Source organism: Bicyclus anynana, chromosome 14, assembly GCF_947172395.1.
Source record: "Bicyclus anynana chromosome 14, ilBicAnyn1.1, whole genome shotgun sequence".
Classification (NCBI taxonomy): domain Eukaryota; kingdom Metazoa; phylum Arthropoda; class Insecta; order Lepidoptera; family Nymphalidae; genus Bicyclus; species Bicyclus anynana.
This window is the reverse complement of record NC_069096.1, coordinates 1,913,728-1,935,726: the sequence shown is the minus strand read 5'-3', so window position 1 is coordinate 1,935,726 and position 21,999 is coordinate 1,913,728.

Below are 21,999 nucleotides of genomic sequence, written 5' to 3'. Positions count from 1 at the left end.
GATGTACAATATCGTATTAAGTACCTACCTATCCTGGATAAGATAAAAAAATATTTTTGCATGGATTCGGTACTGTTAACGACATACGATATCTATATGCACATAAAACTACTAGTTTAGAAATAATAAATAAACTAATTAAATAAATACTTCTTGCTACTACAACTAAAGTTCTATTTTAACTATTCTTCTACAACGACTTCAAAAAAGGAGGAGGTTCTCAATTTGTATGTATATTACGCGACTACTCGAAGACGCCTGAACCGATTTGAATAATTCTTTTTTTAAAACAAAAATTCACGGCTGTAAGATGAATGCTCGGATACGGTAAGCAGTACCTAATCCTTCGGACCGCGTGTTTTGAGAGGAGGTTCCTCAAATCCTCACTCTTGAGCCCAGAACTCTTGTATCTTCCCTCAAACTCCTCGCCTGGAGGATGATTGATATAGTGTTTACTGTTTATCATATTACTAGCTGACGTCGCCCGGATTCACTCGCGTGGTTCCCGTTCACGTAGGAATACTGGGATAGCCTATAGCCTTCCTCGATAAATGGGCTATCTAACACTGAAAGAATTTTTCAAATCAGATTTGTAGTTCCTGATATTAGCGCGTTCAAACAAACAAACTCTTCAGCTTTATCATATTGGCACAGACATACCTACAATAAAAACTAGAACAAATGAAAAGTCTTTACCGCTTTAGCTTATATAAAGTAAAATTAATTTGTAATGGTATTATTAAAATAACCTATATAAAATTCTCGGGTCGCGGTGTTTGAAACGGCTGGACCGATATTTATGAAATTTCGAGTGAAAAAAGTTCGAAAAATTTTTCATAAACCTAACTCCCAAGTGAATAAATAAGGTAAAACAACGTTTAACAGGTCAGCTAATATTCATTTATTTCATATTTAATTACAAATTATTTTACTTTAATATTAATCCTAAGCTAAAGACTTCCCGATGATCAGAAGGAATTGTTTGAGCCGAACAAATCTGGTATTTAGCAGAATGTCAACAGTGTTGGCATTAGCGTAGTATAGGCAAATACCGTGACATTACACGACTGGTGACATATTTTTTATGGTTTCCCTTAAATCGGTCTTTTAGGTTAGGGTGAAACTTTTAGGGTTCCTCTGATTTTAATTTTGATTATTTCAATAATGATATGTTATAACATACTGTCGTTCCAAGTAAAGCTTTGGATAGTGACGTCCTAAGTTTTAAGTCCAGAGTTGAGTTATGAAAGGGGAATTCCCACCGGCCCATACAACGTAGTCGGGAACCCAGGTATACCCCCGTATAAAAGTAAGTGGAGATGATAATATGATATATAAGTAAGGATCTGGTAAATGATTGGCTTAATAAAAGTATGTTTCTTGAAGAAAAATTCATTTTTTTATCACTCTTCTAAAGCAAAATGTTCGCCGGTGTACCAAAGCTGTATAATTTTTTATGTATAATTTTTTCTGTTTTTAACAAACAAGAAAACGAACAAACAAACCTATCGTAAGTCTTCAAAAAATATCGTAAAACTCAGGTCAACGATGTTAGCTTGTCCCCTTTGTGGACAAATTAAAAGTGAATTAAAAATGTCGTAATACGTTGTAGCAAACTTTTTTTGATAAAGTAAAGATTTCATTATTAAGTAGAATTATCAAGATTTTTTTAGATGCAAGTAAACTGCCGGGTGTTTAGGGTAGACCTGGGCCGGGGATGGGCCTTTTGAGGTTTTTTTATTTCAAGAAATTCTCAGTACCAACCACGTAGCAACCTGGATTAGTAATTAACATCCCCGTGCCACGATGAGCTCGTTAAGCCGACGGTTACACCATTGCATTGGAGACCACAATAAAGTCGTTAATTCCTGTCATCATAATTTACTTTGACATCCGCAATTTCGTCCGAGTGAAACCCTACCCCTACCCTAAGTATCCTATGTCCTTCTCCTGGCTCTAAACTACCTCCCTGCCAATTTTCAGCGAAATCGGTCCAGCCGTTCTTGAGTTATAAATAGTGTAAGTAGACTTTCTTTTATACTCGTATATACATATATAGAAAATTTATACTTTATTTGTAGAGAAGTAGAATACAAAAGACGGCCTTATCGCTATGTAGTAATTTCTTCCATTAGCATCTGCGGCCTTAGTATCTCAGTGTACCATTCAAGCAATGAGTCACTACGTCGACTTTCGTCGTATTTTCGTTTTTGTGATCATCTAACATAGTTATTTCTACGAAATGACCTTAACTGCGCCTTTTTACATCAAGGAGTAATGATGTTTTGTTTTAACAATCATCTAACATTAATATTTCAACAAAATTACGTAAAAATCAGTTTTTGGTTAAAATAACGTTACTACCTGCTAATACCTCTACTAGACTATGTTACTTTACGTAAAATGACGATTTTTGTGTCATTTCGTTGAAAAAACAATGTTAGATGATTGCAAAAACGAAAATACGATGAAAAACGATGTAGTGGCTGATTACTTGAATGGTACACCGAGTTACATAATAACCCTGCTGATAGTGAGCTACAGTGACAAACCGCATTAGTTTAGCGTGGTTGTCCTTAGCTTCCACTACTGTTCTATAAGGAGAAAGGCAATGAGTGACTATGTGGATATATGGGGTGGATAAACAAATCTCTGAAGCGCCGTCAACGCATTGGCGGCGCTGGAAATGACCATAAGTGGCGGTAATCAAATCAGGTCAGTGTAATCAAGGTTTTTCCCTTGGCTATCAGGGGGAATTTGATAAAGTTGAAACATCAAATTTTCCCTGTTATCTTTTCAGGATATCATAATATTGTAACTAAAACGCCCATGTAATGAAAAAATCGTTATGAATATATGCGCCAAATTGAGAACCTCCTCCCTTTGTTTGATGTTAAATATAGTATTATCAACCCATATTCAGCTCACTGCTGAGCTCGAGTCTCCTCTCAGAATGAGAGGGGTTAGGCCAATAGTCCACGACGCTGGTCCAATGCGGATTTGCATACTTCACAAGTTCACACACGCAGAGTATTAAGAAAATTATTTGATGTGCAGGTTTCCGCACAATGTTTTCCTTCACCGTTTGAGACACGTGATATTTAATTTCTTAAAATGCACATAACTGAAAAGTTGGAGGTGCATGCCCCGGACCGGATTCGAACCTACGCCCTCCGGAATCAGAGGCAGAGGTCATATCCACTGGGCTATCACGTCTCTCTGTTATATACAGTAAAAGCTCCTTTTTTACGTTTCCTTTATTCACGTTTTCACTATTCGCGGATTAAAACCTAGTCTCTTTACGTCTATGGTTTTAGTTGTATTTCAGTTATTGTGCATTTGACATGGTTGACATTAACGCAACGCAACAATAATATCAACTTAATTATTTGCATAACCTTTTAAAAGATTAACCACGTCTGCTGTAAGGCTTCGCCGTCTTGGAAGAGCATTACGACGAACTTCGCACTCAATACGTGACCGATTTCGAGCGTGCGTGGATAAAAATCGTTTTCCTTTACCTATACGTATTGCGTTTACCTATACCTACCACAGAATACATATGTACAAGCCTATACCAAGGTTGGTTGCGAAAGATCCATTGCTAAACATTCAGCCCCAGCCAAATGACGTTGATTCTTTTTCTACGATCGCAAACGCTTCGAAAACTAAAAATTCATGGGCATGACAGATCTTGATCACGTGACCTGTCGATAGCAAATGCCATTCCCACTCATTTTTCTAGTTTTCGAAGCATTTACGATTGTAGAAAGAAAATCGACGTGCCACTTGGGTACAGGGGCAGGATTTCGATTTTGAACTCAAACTTAACTCGGATTTGGTCTGGGGGTAGATTAGGTACCTGCTGGTCAATTCACTAACAATCTTTTAACAATCTATTAAAAGTCTGACAAGTCTTTATTAACAATCTATTAAAATAAACATCAAATCAACTGAGATGACATTGTATGATATCCACGAATCAGAAGGCAACGGATGACATTTGTTACATTGAATCTCCATTTCGTATACGTCAACTAACTTAAGTCAAAGTTAGTGAATTTATAGCTTGCAGGACGTAGATTATCCGGTCCGGCGCATGCACATCCAACTTTTTAGTTGTATTTTAAAAAATAAATATCACGTGTCTTTTTTTTTATTCTTGACAAGTTGGCCCTTGACTACAATCTCACTTGGTGGTAAGTGATGATGCAGTCTAAGATGGAAGCGGGCTAACTTGTTAGGAGGAGTATGAAAATCCACACTTCTTTTCGGTTTCTACACGACATTGTACCGGAACGTTAAATCGCTTGGCGGTACGTCTTTGCCGGTAGGGTGGTAACTAGCCACGACCGAAGCCTCCCACCAGCCAAAAACGTCTCAAACGTTGAAGGAAAAACATCGTGAGGAAATCTACCAGAGACTTACCTACAGAGATTTTTTTTTGTGCGGGTATGAAGTCTGCCAATCCGCATTGGGCCAGCGTGGTGGATTGGCCTAACCCCTCTCATTCTGAGAGGAGACTCAAGCTCAGCAGTGAGCCGAATATTTTGATAATGATGAAGTGCCTGACCCATTGTAGCAGCATGGGTTAACAAACTTTAGAATTTCTAGTCTCAAAACAAACAAAAAATCTTCCTTCTTGTTAGTGTAACTATCAAATAGATAGAAGATTCGAGTAGATGTTGTTTATAAATATCAACCAGTGTAGGATGTGTGACATCATGTTAGGTAGTCAACTAGTGAATGCGACGTGCGCGTATCCTCTACGACAATGACCCAGTGCCCTGTTCCGATGCGCCGCGTCATTGTATGCATTCCCGTGCAGCGGATAGGAAGACCCCTTTCGGAAGTGAGGTAGGAGCGGCACAATAATGGCGCCGATGCACAACCTACTATAAAAAAATAAAAAATAGGAAAACAAATAACCGGTCAATTGCGCGTCAGAATAACTTTAATACCAAACTAATTATAAAAAGTTTAGACTACAATAGAACGAATCTGAAAGTAATATACAAGATGACCCGTAAATGGTAAGACATTCTCTGACTACCAAAATAATAAAATTTAATAAAAAATAAAGGTACCAAGATCGTGTAGCAGGCAGTTATAAAAAGATGACAATGATAATAATTATTTAAAAACACATATACCTACGTATGTATGTGATCACACAATAGTGTTTTTTTTTGTATGCTAAATTTCTTCAATTCAATTAAGAATTGATGAAGTCAGACTGTCAGAGACAATAGAAGAGAACTAAAACAAAAATCTATGAGTGACGGAAGAGCTCGCTTAATTAATGATAGCACCGGCCCTCACGCGATTGTTGATTTGTTGACAAAAACTAGGAAAGATGGAAGGAATAGCTTTCATTTAGGAAATATCACATAATAGGAAAGTTTTTTATAGAATGAACAACATTCTGATTCCTTCCGAAGTGGTGATAAAGTCGAAAATGTCGTTTCAAAACTTGTTTAAACGAATTTGTTTCAATTTGCCCGAGACATGTGTTATATGAAACCTCCCTGAAAGATATCCTTTTCAATCTGAATTATTACAAACACAGACGTTTTGTTGGCAATAAGTCAACTTTATCGAGATGACGAGACCTCCACGGGGAATATCTCCCTATTCTCCTCGTGAAGGAGAACTGGGGTGACTTATAAAATCGGTTCATAGGTCACCGGGTGACCTAATCACTAACTTTGGTCTATTAGCTACGTAATATAATTAACATCAAATCAATAACAGCCGATTTTCCGTAAATCACAATGTTTGTGTGATATCACAATTTTCGTTAAAAATGGGCTTAACAGAATACAAAAAAATCGGTTGTTATTGATTTGACGTTAATTATATTAGGTCGCTAATAAACCAAAGTTTGTGAATAGGCCAGGGGTCATCTATTTTACAAAGTTTGTATACAGGGTATCCGGTAAATAATAAGACATAATCTACAGAGATTTAAAGACCTACTAAAATAACGCATTAAATGTAAGCCAAAATTATATAGTTTTTGATTTTTCTACAAAATACAAAAAGCATTGCCTTCAGTGCAGTTTATAAACTTGGCTAACATATATTGCATTATTTTAGTAGGCCTAAAATCAAAATCAAAAATCATTTATTTCAAGTAGGCTCAGTTTACAAGCACTTTTGACACGTCAGTTGACTATTTGTAAAGATTCTACCACCGGTTCGGAAGGCAGGTTCTGCTGAGAAGATACCGGCAAGAAACTCAACAGTTGCTCTTTTGAAAAAGTCATACAGTATTATAATTTACAATTAATAACAAGTACTGTTTACATTTCTTATAGTTTTACTTTCTGTGTGAAGGTGGAAGCTGATCCAACGGCCTCCAAGCATCTTTATCATTAAGGAACTCATCAATGTTGTAGTACCCTCGACTAAGTAAATGTTTTTTAACACATTGCTTAAAGCTATGCATTGGCAGGTCCATCACAGTCTTGGGGATCTTATTATAGAAGAGTACACCCAAACCTACAAAAGATTTTTTTACTCTTTGGAGACGATATGCAGAAATAACTAACTTATGCCCGTGTCTAGTAAGACGTGGGTTTAAATCTCCTTTTCGTTTGTACAAATTAATATTTTGTCTTACATATACTATACTGTTATATATATATCGACAGGCTACTGTTAGTATACCTATTTCTTTAAACTTTTGACGAAGGGACTCGCGTGATTTTAATTGATATATTGCTCGAATTGCTCTTTTTTGAAGTACAAATATAGATTGTATATCGGCAGCCTTGCCCCACAATAAAATACCGTAAGACATTACGCTGTGAAAGTACGCAAAATAAACAAGCCTAGCTGTATCAACATCAGTAAACTGTCTTATTTTTCTCACGGCAAATGCCGCTGAGCTAAGTTTACCAGACAGTTTTTCTATATGAGCACCCCACTGAAGTTTACAATCCAAGGTCACTCCCAGGAAAACTGTGGAACTCTCCATTTCCAGTGTTTCACCATCGATCATTATAGACTTATCTAATTTTTTAACATTTGGCAATGAAAACTCAATACATTTAGTTTTCTTGGCATTCAAAAGTAGATTATTTGCAGTGAACCAATGCGACACATGCGATATGGCACGGTTTACGTCGTCAGAGTTATCTTTATTTCTGTCGGACTTAAAAATTAAGGATGTGTCATCAGCAAACAGTACAATCTCACATATGCCGCTGACATGGTATGGTAAATCGTTTATGTACACTAAAAATAGAAAAGGACCCAGAATTGAACCCTGTGGGACGCCCATTATGGTAGTGGAACCGTGCGACTTTATATCATTTATGCATACCTTTTGTGTTCTATCACTGAGATAAGAGGCAATGAGATCGAGTGCAACACTTTTGATGCCATAGTGGCTTAACTTGAGTAGAAGGGTGTTATGGTCAACACAATCGAACGCCTTGGACAGATCACAGAACACACCAATAGCATTCTTAGAACCTTCCCATGCTTCATAAATATGTTTTAAAAGTTTAGCCCCTGCATCAGTTGTATTGCGACCTTTTGTAAAACCATACTGTTCAGGATGAAACAAGTTATTTAAATTAAAATGACATAAAAGTTGATTTAATATGATTTTTTCAAAGACCTTGCTAAGTGTTGGCAATATTGTAATCGGTCTATAATTATTAAGATCTGACTTGTCTCCTGATTTAAAAAGTGGTATCAATTTGCCATGCTTCATTAGGTTCGGAAAAATACCTAAGTCCACACATTCATTAAAAATAATGGCTAAGTGGGGAGCAATTACATCAATTATGTTAGATATTACTTTCACTGACATGCCCCACAGATCTCCGGTTCTTTTTAATTTTAACAAATTGAAAGATTTTTTAATGTCTGATACAGTTATGTGGTGAAATTCAAAAAGAACGTTGCACTCTTTAACATTGCCTCTTAATAGTCTCTGGGCTTCCGTAGCAGACGAATCTAGTGAATCAGTTAACAAGATAGGAACATTCTGGAAAAAATCTTCAAAGGCATTAACAACCTCGATATCAGTGTTTACCTTTTTGTCATTGACAATTAATTCAAAACTGATATCCCGCGGTTTGATTTTTCCTGATTCTCTATCAATTATATTCCAGGTGGTTTGTATCTTGTTCTCAGACTCAATTATTGATAATATCACCCTGTACAGTATGTCGTAATATATACGGGACACCCTGTATAATGCAGTGCCGCTTTCGTACAAATGTCGCATACCTATTTCGGTAGCGAGTGCTTACCGCTTACCAAAAACGCTGTATTGAAGTCAATCACCTTGCGGTGCTAAATAAAGACGTGCACTCACCGCCGGCGTGTGAATGCCATCGGTTTATGGGAAACGTGATGGACGCATGGGGAACCCGTTTTAACTGTGTAATATTTTGTTTAACTTAACCATTGACAACGTGGTAAGGTTTTATATTTAATACTATGTTATTTTTCCCAAAAAAAAAAGTTATTTACAATTTCTAGGTACCAATATCATAGGTTTATCAAGAACCTCCCCTTTCACATTTTTTACAACATTTGTCCTAGGGCTCCCACTTCTACCTGGATACATTGGTTACACTTCTACCTAAGAGCTGTGATTGCCCAGTGGATATGACCTCTGCCTCCGATTGCGGAGGGTGTGGGTTCGAAACCGGTCCGGGGCATGCACCTCCAACTTTTCAGTTGTGTGCATTTTAAGAAATTAAATATCACGTGTCTCAAACGGTGAAGGAAAACATCGTGAGGAAACCTGCATACCAAAGAATTATCTTAATTCTCTGCGTGTGTGAAGTCTGCCAATCCGCATTGGGCCAGCGTGGTGGACTATTGGCCTTAACCCTTTCTTTCTGAGAGGAGACTCGAGCAGTGAGCCGTATATGGGTTGATAACGACGACCTGGATACATTGGATACACTTCAACCTGGATACCATTGACGTCCTAACTCCGAATTGTTCCGATATTATTAAAAAGCCATAATTGCATAGGCCAACCCAGGAATCAAACCTAGGTTGAACCGCTGTTGACCAGCAGGCCAATTTACTTACTTTGACGTATGTTCGATGACATATTACGAAATGGACCAACTAACTATTGTTAGTAACTCTCAAGTCACGGAATTTCGTATTCACAATTCATTCATGCTAACTGATCAAAATTGTGATTACAGGTTTTCTTAATTAGTCCAGTTTTAACTGGAGGCAATGGCTAACACCCTACCGGTAAAAGACGTACCGCCAAACGATTTAGCGGTCCGGTACGATGTCGTGTAGAAACTGAAAAGTTTTTCATTCATTCTACTCCTAACAAGTTAGCCCGCTTATAATCTTAGATTGCGTTATCGCTTACCATCAGGTGAGATTGTAGTCAAGGGCTAACTTGTAAAGAATAAAAAAAAATCAAACATCCTGACTTCCTGACATTTGGAAGTCAAACATTCCTTGACCTCGTTTGTTTGGGCAAAATGACTAATGGACGATAAAATCTTTATTTACTTTCTCCTTTAGACTTTCTTTTATTAGCAGATCGGAGTCGGGTCGTGTAGGCAACCAACGCTAATGTGTGCTATCATAAATAACTGTCCAATATTATATCTTTAAAGAGATTACCATCGCCGATAATGATCGGTCTTGATTAGTTATCTTTTTCGTGTGAAATTAGCTTTACGGTCTCATTATAAAAAGCCTAAATAACTTATTTACGCATATAAAAAACGTATGAAAATCTGTTTTGGCATCGATTTTCTTAATTTTTCTCCGTAATTGGGTACCTATTTATCTATGGTAGGAGCATGGGCTGCAGGGAAACTTTACCTTTCCAAAATAATAGATGTCTAGCTTTTGTAGGCTTTCGGTCAGGTAGGCCTAGGTACAAGTTTCTTCGAATTAATCTACTTATTGGCGTTTATTGATTGTAAGTCTATGGTAAGAACAGCTTCTAACACTAGCAGTCAAGACCGAAGCCAGAATAAGACCGAAACTAAATCAGAATTTTAGAACATTACCAACTGAGTCAAACAGGTCACTAACGCCTACTCTTACCATGATCTATACGTGTCTATAATTACAATTAAATATAAGAAATATCGACAAACTTTAAATACCTATTGTGCATTTATACATATATATATAATATAGGTACTTTTTAAAAAAAGTTTTACTTTCTTTAACTAGGCTTTTTACGTCTTCGTAAAAAACACCTTGTTCATATTTTTCCTTTAGGTATAGGTACTCCTAAAAAGTTAGCGGTACGGAGCGGAGACTTGTGAGTTAAATTAAAAAGAATTTTCATTTTCACCAGCAAGGCAGCTAATAAATCGTCATAAACCAAATAAGAAAAGAGAAAACAGTTTATGTATTCAATAACAATACCGAAGTTTGTCGAATCAGGAAAACGTACCGTTACCTATCAATAAACGACTGTGGCCATAGATAACAAAGTAGGTACCTTGTAACTCGGTTTCTATTTAGCTCCTCGCACAGGCTCGGAACTGAAACTACCTAGTACCTACTACATGATGGAGCGAGCTGTGTTGCAGTATCTCTTCGTGATCAAATCAGAAATGAGAAGAGCCCCAAAGGAAACAATCACCAACATGGCTTAGCGAATCGTGGGTGCAGCACATTTTAGGTACTTCAAAGAATAGATAGACGTAGAATAGCCACCCGTTACGACTAAGTGATGCTGATGGCTTCATAGGCGTATATAGCGGGTGGGCCGGGTGGGCCGGGCCCACCCAAGAATGGTCCATGCCCACCCTAGGGTCTACCGATTTGAAATTCTATAATGGACGCGGAAATACTAATAATTTTACACAAAATCAGTTTTTTGTGACAAAATATCAAATAATAACCATTACAACTTATAATAAAGAAAACCCTATAATAAAGATTTGAAAATATATTAAGACCTTTTCTGATACCTACCATGGGAAAAATAATAAATTAGTCACCGTTTCAGAGGTCTGCATCTACAAATATTGGTAACGAAAATTTGATATTGAATGTCGTACCCTGTTCAGTGATATGTAGGCCCACCCCAGAAGAAGAAGAAGAAATACTTTATTGCACACAAAAATACAATCATAAATTAAAACAATAAAAAGTATTACATTATCTCATCTATATGTTCTCTCGTCAGGGGTTGCCTGGTAGAGATTAAAAGTAATCTCTACCAGGCAACCCCTGAAGAGAGAACTTGCGAAGAAAGAGCAGGAAGGTGCAATACATTATATGTAATTATATATATAAATAATTAAATAAATATAATATAATTAATATATACCTACGTAAATATAATATTAAAATAATCGTAGATACGCCAATGTTTAAAGAGTAGATAGCCGTAGAATAGCCATACCCTACGACTAAGTGGATGCTTATGGCTTACAGGCCTATGCCCAGCAGTGGACGTCCATCGCTTCTAGTTCTAGTGCTGTTTTATAAGTGCGAACGTATAAAGCGATGTTTTGTGGCGGCCGCGGCATATCGAAGCGATTATGTCCGCGATAATCTATCGATATATATTTTATTGTTTAATGGTTATCGCCCGGCTTTATTAGAAGATGACGGCCGATTTTACCTTCGCACTCCATTTATGGATTGCAGGTTGGGTTGCAGCTTCGCTTGACTTCGCTCCTTTCAAAGATACTAACTGCATACTTTTGTCCCAAAAGAAAATTTTGTAAGTCACCTTTAGAATGTTAGTCTTGTTAGTGCCAGGGGCATAGCTACCACTGTATCAGCCGTATCAATGATTTGGGCCCCCCGGACAATAGGGGCACCTTACGTGTGAAAGCAAAAAATAGTAAAATATAGGTAATCCACTCCATCCATTTTGTTACTGTGATTAAGAGTGCGCCCAAAAGTTGGTAATATCCTACATAATGCCTACAAAGTCACTGTCATATTTATTTTAAGCGAGCATTTTTGTTTGTTTGTGAGAAATCTTTACCTTCATTTGCCCCCCCCCCCCCCCCCCCAACTAATTTTGATAAGGAGCCCCTCCAGGGCACGCTACTATTTTGGGTCCGTCGCGTTTCTATTTAGATTTCATATAATTAACAAAATTTTCTATCATCTTCTGAGGAAAAAGAGCTAGATTTGGTATATAATCTTATACTAGTAAGCAACTACACAAAAAGGTATTTTTACGGAGCTCTTTGACCAACGAACACGATTACAACTATGAAACTACTATACTATGATACTATAGAGACAGTTTTTATAATCGCATTAGATTGTTGACTATACTTTTCAAGCAAACAAACAAACAGACAAACTCTTCAGCTTTATAATTTACTACTTAGTATTAAAAAGCTGAAGAGTTTGTTTGGTTAAAGGCGCTAAGCGCTCAGGTCAGATTTGAAAAATTTGTTCAGTCTTAGATAGCCCATTTATCGAGGAAGGCTATATATTATTCCGTATTCTTACGGGATAATATATTCCGTATTCTTACGGGATAATATATTCCGTATTCTTACGGGAACCACGCGGATGAAACCGCGCGACGTCAGTTAGTATTAGTATACCTAGATATCGCATTGATAATATTGTATACGAGTAATTTCATATGAACTACGAAGCAGTAGTATTTGCTACTTAGTTATGTGGCGGTCGCGGTAATTAAAGTAGATTTTAACGATTGTACGCTCTTAATCTGCGGATTACCTGTGTACTACTTACATGTGTTGTTTTTAAGTAGATACCTATACGAGTATGTACCGACAAATGAGAACATTAACTTACGTTATTTGAGTTTAATATGTTCTGAGTAATTTTTGAGACTAGTCATCAACCCATATTTGGCTCACTGCTGAGCACGAGTCTCTAAATGAGAGGGATTAGGCCAATAGTCCACCACGCCGGCCCAATGCGGATTGGCAGACTTCATACACGTAGAGAATTTTGAGACTAGGAATATAATAAATTAAAACTAAAATTACGGTATTTTTATGACTCTCATGAGAAAAATTAAGATTTTTTGTCATTGCTACCTAATTGAAATAATTAGAGTTAATAAAATGTAATCGGGGCCGGATATCCTTTTAGATGTCGATACTTTCTTGATTAATTTTATGATTAAATTGATTGGACACTATTAATTAAAAGTTTAACAGTACGAACTAAATTGTGACCAACTTTTTGTTTTACTTTTATTTATCCATGATATCTTATATTCTATAGGGAATGGTTCTATTGGAAAGTCATGACAAATGTTACCAGTATATACTTCGTTTGGTCGAAAGTCCTCTACAACAATCATTATTGCAAAGCTATAAATATAAGGTCAACTCATTGGTTTAAAATTTTAGTTTCTTTGAATTAGGTTTTTTTTAATCTCTAGGGTTGAGGTACCCCTTGCACCCCTATGATACCCAGAACAGGCCCCCAGCGTCCTGGACTCTACAATTTTTCTAGCGATCCTTTAAGTGTTTGTCATAATATGAAGGCATAAGTCAAAGTCAAAATTCATTTATTTCAAATAGGCTTAGTTTACAAGCTCTTTCGAAACGTCAGGTAATAATATTAAACTTAAGATAATGGTGATAATAATTATTCGAAAGCTTAAAATTAAAGTTACGAGGGTTCCAAACGCGCCTTGGTCCGAGAAGAGCCCACAACAAACTCAGCCAGGTTTATCCTTTTTTAGTTTATTACCATTTAACAATAGGTATATAGGTAGCCTGTCATGTAGTATATTTCATTTCCAAGCAATTTTGTCATTTACGTAATCATTGACACTATAATACGACTTTTCTTACGAGCTTACGTTTAATAAAAACTTTGAACTTATTGAGAGACATGCCAGTGGTTTCATGTGGCAGATTATTATAAAATGAGGCATAGGCTTACCACTAGACCAAAGTTGTAGTTATAAGGGTTTGTATATAAACATAACCAGTACAAAAAGGTCACAAAAGGTAACAGAACACGTCCTTATAGTCTACTGCAACAAAGGTGTGGTGCGTCAAACCGTGACGTATTCTAAACCAAACTTCATGCTGCTATCAAGTTGGGAGCTGGGTTATTATGTAACTCAGTGTACCATTCAAATAATAAGTCACTACATCGGTTTTCATCGTATTTTCGTAATTGTGATTATCTAGCACAGTTATTTCAACGAAATTATCTTGACTACGTTATTTTACTTCAAATGGCAGCGATGTTTTTGTTTTAACGATCATCTAACATGGTTATTTCAACGAAAATACGTACATAACGGTTTTTCGTTGAAATAATCTTTAATAATACTGTCACTTTACCTAAAATAAAGATACTTATGTCATTTAGTTGGTCATTTAGTTGAAAATACGATGTTAAATTATTGCATAAACGAAAATATGATGAAAAACGACGTAGTGTCATTATTTGAATTGTCCACCGAGATACATAATAACCCGGCTGTTCAGTGTACATTCACACTAGTCTCTCCATGTAAGCGTTTTTCCGTATAGCGCAGCGTAAACATGATTATTTATTACGAGTTAATTTTATTTATATTCTTGACTAGCTGACGCCGCGCGGTTTCACCCGCGTGGTTCTCGTTGCCGTAAGAATATGGGGATAATATATATCCTATAGCCTTCCTCGATAAATGGGCTATCTAACACTGAAAGAATTTTTCAAATCGGACCAGTAGTTCCTGAGATTAGCGCGTTCAATCAAACAAACAAACAAACTCTTCCGCTTTATAATATTAGTATAGATTGATATACATTGAGAATGAGTATTTACAGTAAGAAGCCGTCGCATAGAGGGGTTTTGCGAACGCAGATGCTCAAAGTCAAGGCTGAGGGCGACGAGAGGATATAGAAAGTGAATGACTCATTAGTACGCGTACGTCTCTTAATGTCAATTTTAGATTAAGATTATTCGTGGTGCAACGTGCTTAAAGGCGATGTACAATGGAAGGTAAGCAGAGAGTTCGTATTCTTCAGAGATCTCGAAGTTTCCCACAAACACACTGCGACTGAGGGGTTTTAGTAGGCAAAATCCCACATAATCCAACCTCGCCCTCAAAGTGTTAGTATCTCTTACAAGAAACCCCCGTCATTAATAAAGGGATTGGTAGATTCCTTATATGCAAGGTCAACGCATCACATACAGTGCGGTATCGCTTTATTTACTTAGGTACTTGATGCGTTCCATAAGGATAAACGTTCGACAAACGCCGCTCGTGTGAAGGGGTTGTAAACCTTTTTGACGAAATCAGTTTTTTTCAAAAACATTTCTTTATGCACGCACTTGTGAGTCAGTAATGTTCAAGATTATAACAAAAGATTAACTTTATATCCCACCTGGCCTTGGTTGGACAAGTCAAAGCTTGGACCGAAAAAAAACGAACTAAGTGTTCCAATGCGGAGTATGGCGTAATGCCGGATGAGTAAGCACGGATTTACGTGCTCGGAAGCTAAATGATTAATCGAAACACGGCCTCCGTGGCGCAGTGGTATGCGCGGTGGATTTACAAAACGGAGGTCCTGGGTTCGATCCCCGGATTGAGATTTTCTTAATTGGTCCAGGTCTGGCTGGTGGGAGGCTACGCCCGTGGCTAGTTACCACCCTACCGACAAAGACGTACCGCCAAGCGATTTAGCGTTCCGGTTCGGTGTAGAAACAGAAAAGGGGTGTGGATTTTCATCTTTCTCCTAACAAGTTAGCCCGCTTCCATCTTAGATTGCGTCATCACTTACCATCAGGTGACAATGTAGTCAAGGGCTAACTTGTAAAAAATAAAAAAAATAAAAAAAAATTGCTTTGTCGGTTAACCACCCGCAATGGTTAACAATTTTCAAATGCCATTCCATTTACATAGGCGACCTTGAATATTCTTTAAAACACAATTTTCACATTTCGGAATAGGGTGGCACAAATAGGTGTGAAAGAGACAAACATATATGATATTTCTGTTACTTTTTTATGTACGTTATGGTTTAGAGCCTGTCATAGTTAGACCTTCGTCATTTTATAAAAGTACTGACGAACGCCAGCAATGTCGTTCGCTATTACACCTCCTCAATCCGGCCCTTTGGCAAAATCCCTTCTTAGCGGATTATTATAAATCACCGTACCCAATTTTATCTTTGTACGTCAATTTGTTTGGAGTACAAATATGTCCTTTGGAAAACCACCCTATTCCACTAATACGACGTATTCGCCTATCACACTTACGTACATACGTTATTTATAGTATCATTAACTGACAAACTTTCAGCTTTTACAACATGACGAAGATCTGGCTATGACAGGCTAATAGTGTAAAACGTGTTACTTTACCCTCTAGTCAAAAAACAAAGGCCGTCATGTCGCTATGTTGAAATAAGTGTAAAGTATAGTTTTTTAGGGTTCCGTCAGGAAAAAACGAAAACGTTTTAGTTTTACTTTGTTATCAGTCTATGACTATGTGTATCTGTCTGTCTGTCAATGACCCTAGAATATAGCCTATGTCCGATACTCCAAAATAACGTTGCTTTTGAAATGAAACCGTTAAATTGTCAATATCTAAGTTATAGAATTACAAAATATTACAGCGGGCATAATAAAAATAATTGTTATCTATGAAAAGAATGATGACATGTTATGTGGGGTTAAGTTAAATTTTATTATTAATGTATTAACCATCTACTAAAGTAACGATTTGTTTAAGAATGAGTAATAAAATATGTGTAATTTTATTCCTATTTTATCAATCATGGTCGTAGAAAAAGTATTGTATGCGACTACACGTGCTGTCTCAAAACACATTCGTGTTACAATAACCCTCATTACATCACAGTGATGGCATAAAGAATTATTTCAACATACGAGTAGGTTCAGTTGATCCAAAGATACTATATACCACAAACTTTACCTCTGAATATTATTAGTATGGATAAAGTACGGTACCCTCGGCGGTAGAGTCCGACTCGCACTTGTCCGGTTTTTTGTTTGTATCTATGAAGCAGCTGACACTGCGGTATCCCCAACCCGCTACATATGGGTCAGAGCCAGTCGCCACACCCCGCCGCACCTAGCTGCCGTGCGACAGGCTTTTGTACACATCCTTTCTACACTATTGTACTAAATGATACTAATATATACTAAAGTGAGTTCGTATGTTTGTTACGCTTTTTCAAATTTGGAATTTTGAATTTAGAGGATTTCTGGTTACCACACACATCAATTGAACCGTAGTTAAAATACGCTTCAATTATTGATGTGTGTGGCCAGGCCTTCTTCTTATACGATTTTTTTTTATTCTTTATAAGTTAGCCCTTGACTACAATCTCAGCTGATGGTAAGTGATGATGCAATCTAAGATGGAAGCGGGCTAACTTATTAGGAGAAGGATGAAAATCTACACCCCTATCGGTTTCTACAAGATATCGTACCGGAACGCTAAATCGCTTGGCGGTACGACTTTGTCGGTACGGTGGTAACTAGCCACGGCCGAAGCCTCCCACCAGCCAGACCTGGACCAATTAAGAAAAACCTCAATCGGCCCAGCCGGGGATCGAACCCAGAACCTCTGTCTTGTAAATCCATCGCGCATACCACTGCGCCACGGAGGCCGTCAAAAGATTGGCGAAACGAGATTGGATATAGCGCTTAAATCCGCTAAGCTGTTACAATATTGGTTGGTGGGCTTAGAATGATAATGTTATTTTTGATCTACCACTATTAGATGATGATGATGATGACAAAAATGGACGGGACTGACGGCTTAACGTGTGACTGTATGACTCTACTATCAATTCGGAAGGCAGAATCTACTGAAGAGAAATCATAATAAAACCGTAGGAATGGAGTGTTCTGCGCTTCTTTCTATATGGGGGGGAGACTTAACCAGTGGGGTAGCGTGCCTTGGAAGGGCCCTGTATTAAAATTTGTTGAGGGGCCCAAATGAAGGGTTAATATATCTCACAAAATAAACAAAAAATGCGTGCTTAAAATAAATATGACTGAAACTTATGAGTAAGCTATTTAGGATATTTCTAACTTTTGGCACGCACCCCGGGAAAACCCGGAAGATTTTTTTGACATTTGTAATTTCTGAAGAGAAAACTCACAGGCTCGGGATGCAACAAATTGAGTGAGATTGTGGATTACATTTTATTAACTTTTGCTCTTACACGTAAGGGGCCCCTGTAGTCCGGAGGCCCCGTACGGCTGATACGGCGGTAGCTATCTACGCCCCTGGACTTAACTTACTGGACTTAGTGGGTAGTGGTATCAAAATAGACTGATTCTGATTCAAACAATAATGATAATTAAGTTATGTTAACTTTTATTTCCTTTAATTATTTACTTTAATACTATTAATTATTTTAATCTATACTAATATTATAAAGAGTAAAGAATTTTCGAAAGAGGAAAGAGATTTGATTGTTTCTTTGTGTTGAATAGGCTCTGAAACTATTGAACCGCTTTGAAAAATCCTTTCACTGTTGTTAAGCTCACTATACCCGGGTGCTATAGGCTATATTTTATCCCCGTATTCCTACGGAAACGGGAACCACGCGGGTGAAACCACGCGGCATGCTGACGCCGTATAATTTAAATTTAGGATGTTGTCATGTGAATATCGCTTTCTTAATAATTTCTCAATAAGCATAAATAAAGGCGGGAAAGGTGAGAAAAACAGCCTACCACTGTAATATTTCCCAGCATTGTTAATTTGTGATTATGTTCGTGTGAGAAACTGGTGGATTAACAATAATGTGTGGGTGATAGTAAAAGTGTGTATAAATATTATAATTAGATATGTTGTCACTACGGATGTAGCTAGAGCACTGAAGTGTTTTAGGGTGAGTAATGCCCACGGGGGCAAAATAACGTCCTCTAGTTTCTAAAAGCCGTTATAGCAAAACCTAAAATTCACAAAAATGTTTTCACTAAACTAAAATGCGAAAAATAACAGCGCATGTGCTACTTTCTCATCAGCTTGAAGGCGGTGTGAAGCTAGTGCCATAATAGTCATTAATTAAAGTCGTTTCTGAAAGAACCATAGGATAGAACTGTCAGAAATCCTAAGAGCGCGCAGCACGTCGGTACGATATGGATAAAATTCGAAGCGCAAGCGAGACGCCGAATTATGACTTTCACGTGAGTGAAAAGCACGGAGCGATTGACGCGCGACGCAAATTTTATGACGTGAGCGCCTAAACCATTTTTACCTAATTGCAAGTAAATTAAACAACATAACGAAAAAAAAAATGGCCATGTTCAAGATATATACCTAATTTTCTATACAAAACAAAAATTTAAGAAAATAAGTTTGCTTTTCTTGAGATTGAAAGCAAAATGTGAGCAAAACATGTATTTTTCAAAAAAATAAACTATCGAGAAAAGTTTTACAAATTGTGTATTTTGTATAGTCATAACAAAGCTAACACTTTGAAATATCATTTACCCAAATATCAGGCTCCTAACTTTTCCAGAATCTGAGATCCAGAACCATTTATAACCACCAAATTACATATTGCACACTCTTAAGATAGTAATGCATTACTATCTTGGTACCACCTTCAAACTGATCAAAAGGTCGCAGATACGCTGTTATTTTTTCCTTTTTAGTTTAGTGGAAACAATTTTGAAGTGGGTTTCATTTATTTTATTAAAAAAAAAATATCTATTTATAGTGATAACAAATGTTACAAGTGTACATATACTAAGGAAACGGGTACCACGCGGGTGAAACCACTACTAGTTACCTATTTAAGTTGTAGAGTATCATTTTTTATCACAATAAATGTATGTAGACTATAACTTTAATATAGTAAATAAACAAAATAGATTGCATATTTTCCTGATTTCCGTACATGACTGTCTGTCGACTTGATTAATCGACATCCTAACATGGAAAACTCTAACATATTACTTTGCCCTTTATGTCTTGCTGAGGTCAGATGGCAATCGTTGAGTACAAAAACTGTCGGTTCTAGTAAATTGTGCTGTTCTAGTAATATATGTAACCAGAGTTTTTAGCGCATAGCTGCAATACGTGGCCTGGTTTCTTGATGATAAATTGCCTGTCTTCTTGTATGTTAGTGTGTAAATCTGTTTTATGATGAGAGTACTAGAGGTCGCCCGTGAGTTCGTCCGCGTGGAATTTAGTTTTTCACAAATCCCTCGGAAACCATGGATTGTTCCGGGTTAAAAAGTAGCCTATGTGTTAATCCAGGCTATAATATATCTTAATACCAAATTTCGGCTAATTCGGTTCAGTAGTCGAGGCGTGATTGAGTAACAAAATCCAAACATTTTATACTATATATAAGCGTTTATACTATTAGTAGAATAGGATAGGATAGGATTGGAGGCATCTATGCTAGTGACAAATGTTTAACTTAACACGCTCGCTGCGGCACTGGTTTTTCTGTACTTTCCCCTGGTGCGGTTCGGGGTCATTCGACCCCGTGCTAAAACTTTCTGTGGTGCGCTTTGGGCTAAAATCCTTTTTTGGACTTCAATGTTATTAATGAAGTTTTAAAGACTTTATTTTTGATAATGCTAAAAAAAGAATCAACTGATCTATGTTTTTAACCCGTACCTACGTTGACGGGTTAGTTTGTTTAGAGTAAAGCAAGTTACAGTTATAAGTACCATAATAATCTAAATGAATAGATAGATAGTTGAATCTATCTATTCATCTAGAATAGATACCTAATTGAATCTATCTATTCATCTAAAATAGATATATACAACATTTCTCATCGCTCCGGTTGAAAGTTGCTTAGGATTTTGATTTTCTGTTGGATCTAGATGATATTATCCCTTGTATTCGTCGGTTTTATGTGATCAATTATTCCTTAAAGTATTGTTTATTTGTGCTCCTATTTACCTATCTTTATAACTTTTTTAGAGTTACACTGTTTTAGATGCGGTTTACTATTATGAATTTTGGTGTTAATTACGTCTAAGTCAATTACCTAAGAATTTTTTTATTATTATTGGCCCATTATTGAGGACTGATAGGTCCGTGATAGCCCAGTGGATATGACCTCTGCCTCCAATTCCGGAGGGTGTGGGTTCGAATCGTGGGCATGCACCCCCAACTTTTCAGTTGTGTGCATTTTAAGAAATTAAATATAACGGTGAAGGAAAAACATCGTGAGGAAACCAGCACGCCAGAGAATTTCTTAATTCTCTGCGTGTGTGAAGTCTGCCAATCCGCATTGGGCCAGCGTGGTGGACTATTGGCCTAACCCCCTCTCATTCTGACAGGAGAGTCAAGCTCAGCAGAGAGCTGTATATGGGTTGATAACGACGACGATTGAGGACTGAGGTTTTATGATATAAGAGTATATAATAAAAGCATTTATTGAAGTGCACAGCAGTTGTATCGTACCTGAGTGTTGTTTATACAAGTGAACAATGGTGAAGCTGTCATCGATAACTGGAGACGTAACCCGTATACGACGCATCGCTAGCCACTGTTTACTTAGCTGACTTAATATCTGCCCACGTGAGTCATTACAATTTTTGCTGTAGTTTTATGATTATTTTAATAGATATTTTAAGACCGCTTCGAAGCGATCGCCCGACTGTTGCTCTATCGATTTCAAAATACACCATAGGCTGAGACAACGTTTTTCAACTTGTTCCGATTCTTGTATCTTAATCAAGGCTCGATCCAGGAGGGGTCAAGCGAAGCATTTGTTAAAGCGGCAAAAATGAAGGAAGGCAAAAATTAAGCTTGACTTATTCACCAACAGACTTATTTTATTTCTATCAACTCTCTCTCTCTCCAGTCGGCCCCTCATAACTGAGCATCGTGACCATCTATCGATAAACAATGCTTTTCCATCGAGTACAGTCGCTGGCCATTTGAACAGCACTAATTTATAATAATAAATGTTTTTTTTTCATAAATAATAGTGTTTTACATTATATTAACATTATTAAAAATTAAAAAAGGAAAAAGAAATAAATGAGTTAGTGGCAAAATTTATCTTTGCGCAGAGCGGCGATATTTCTGGATCGGGCCCTGATCTTGCT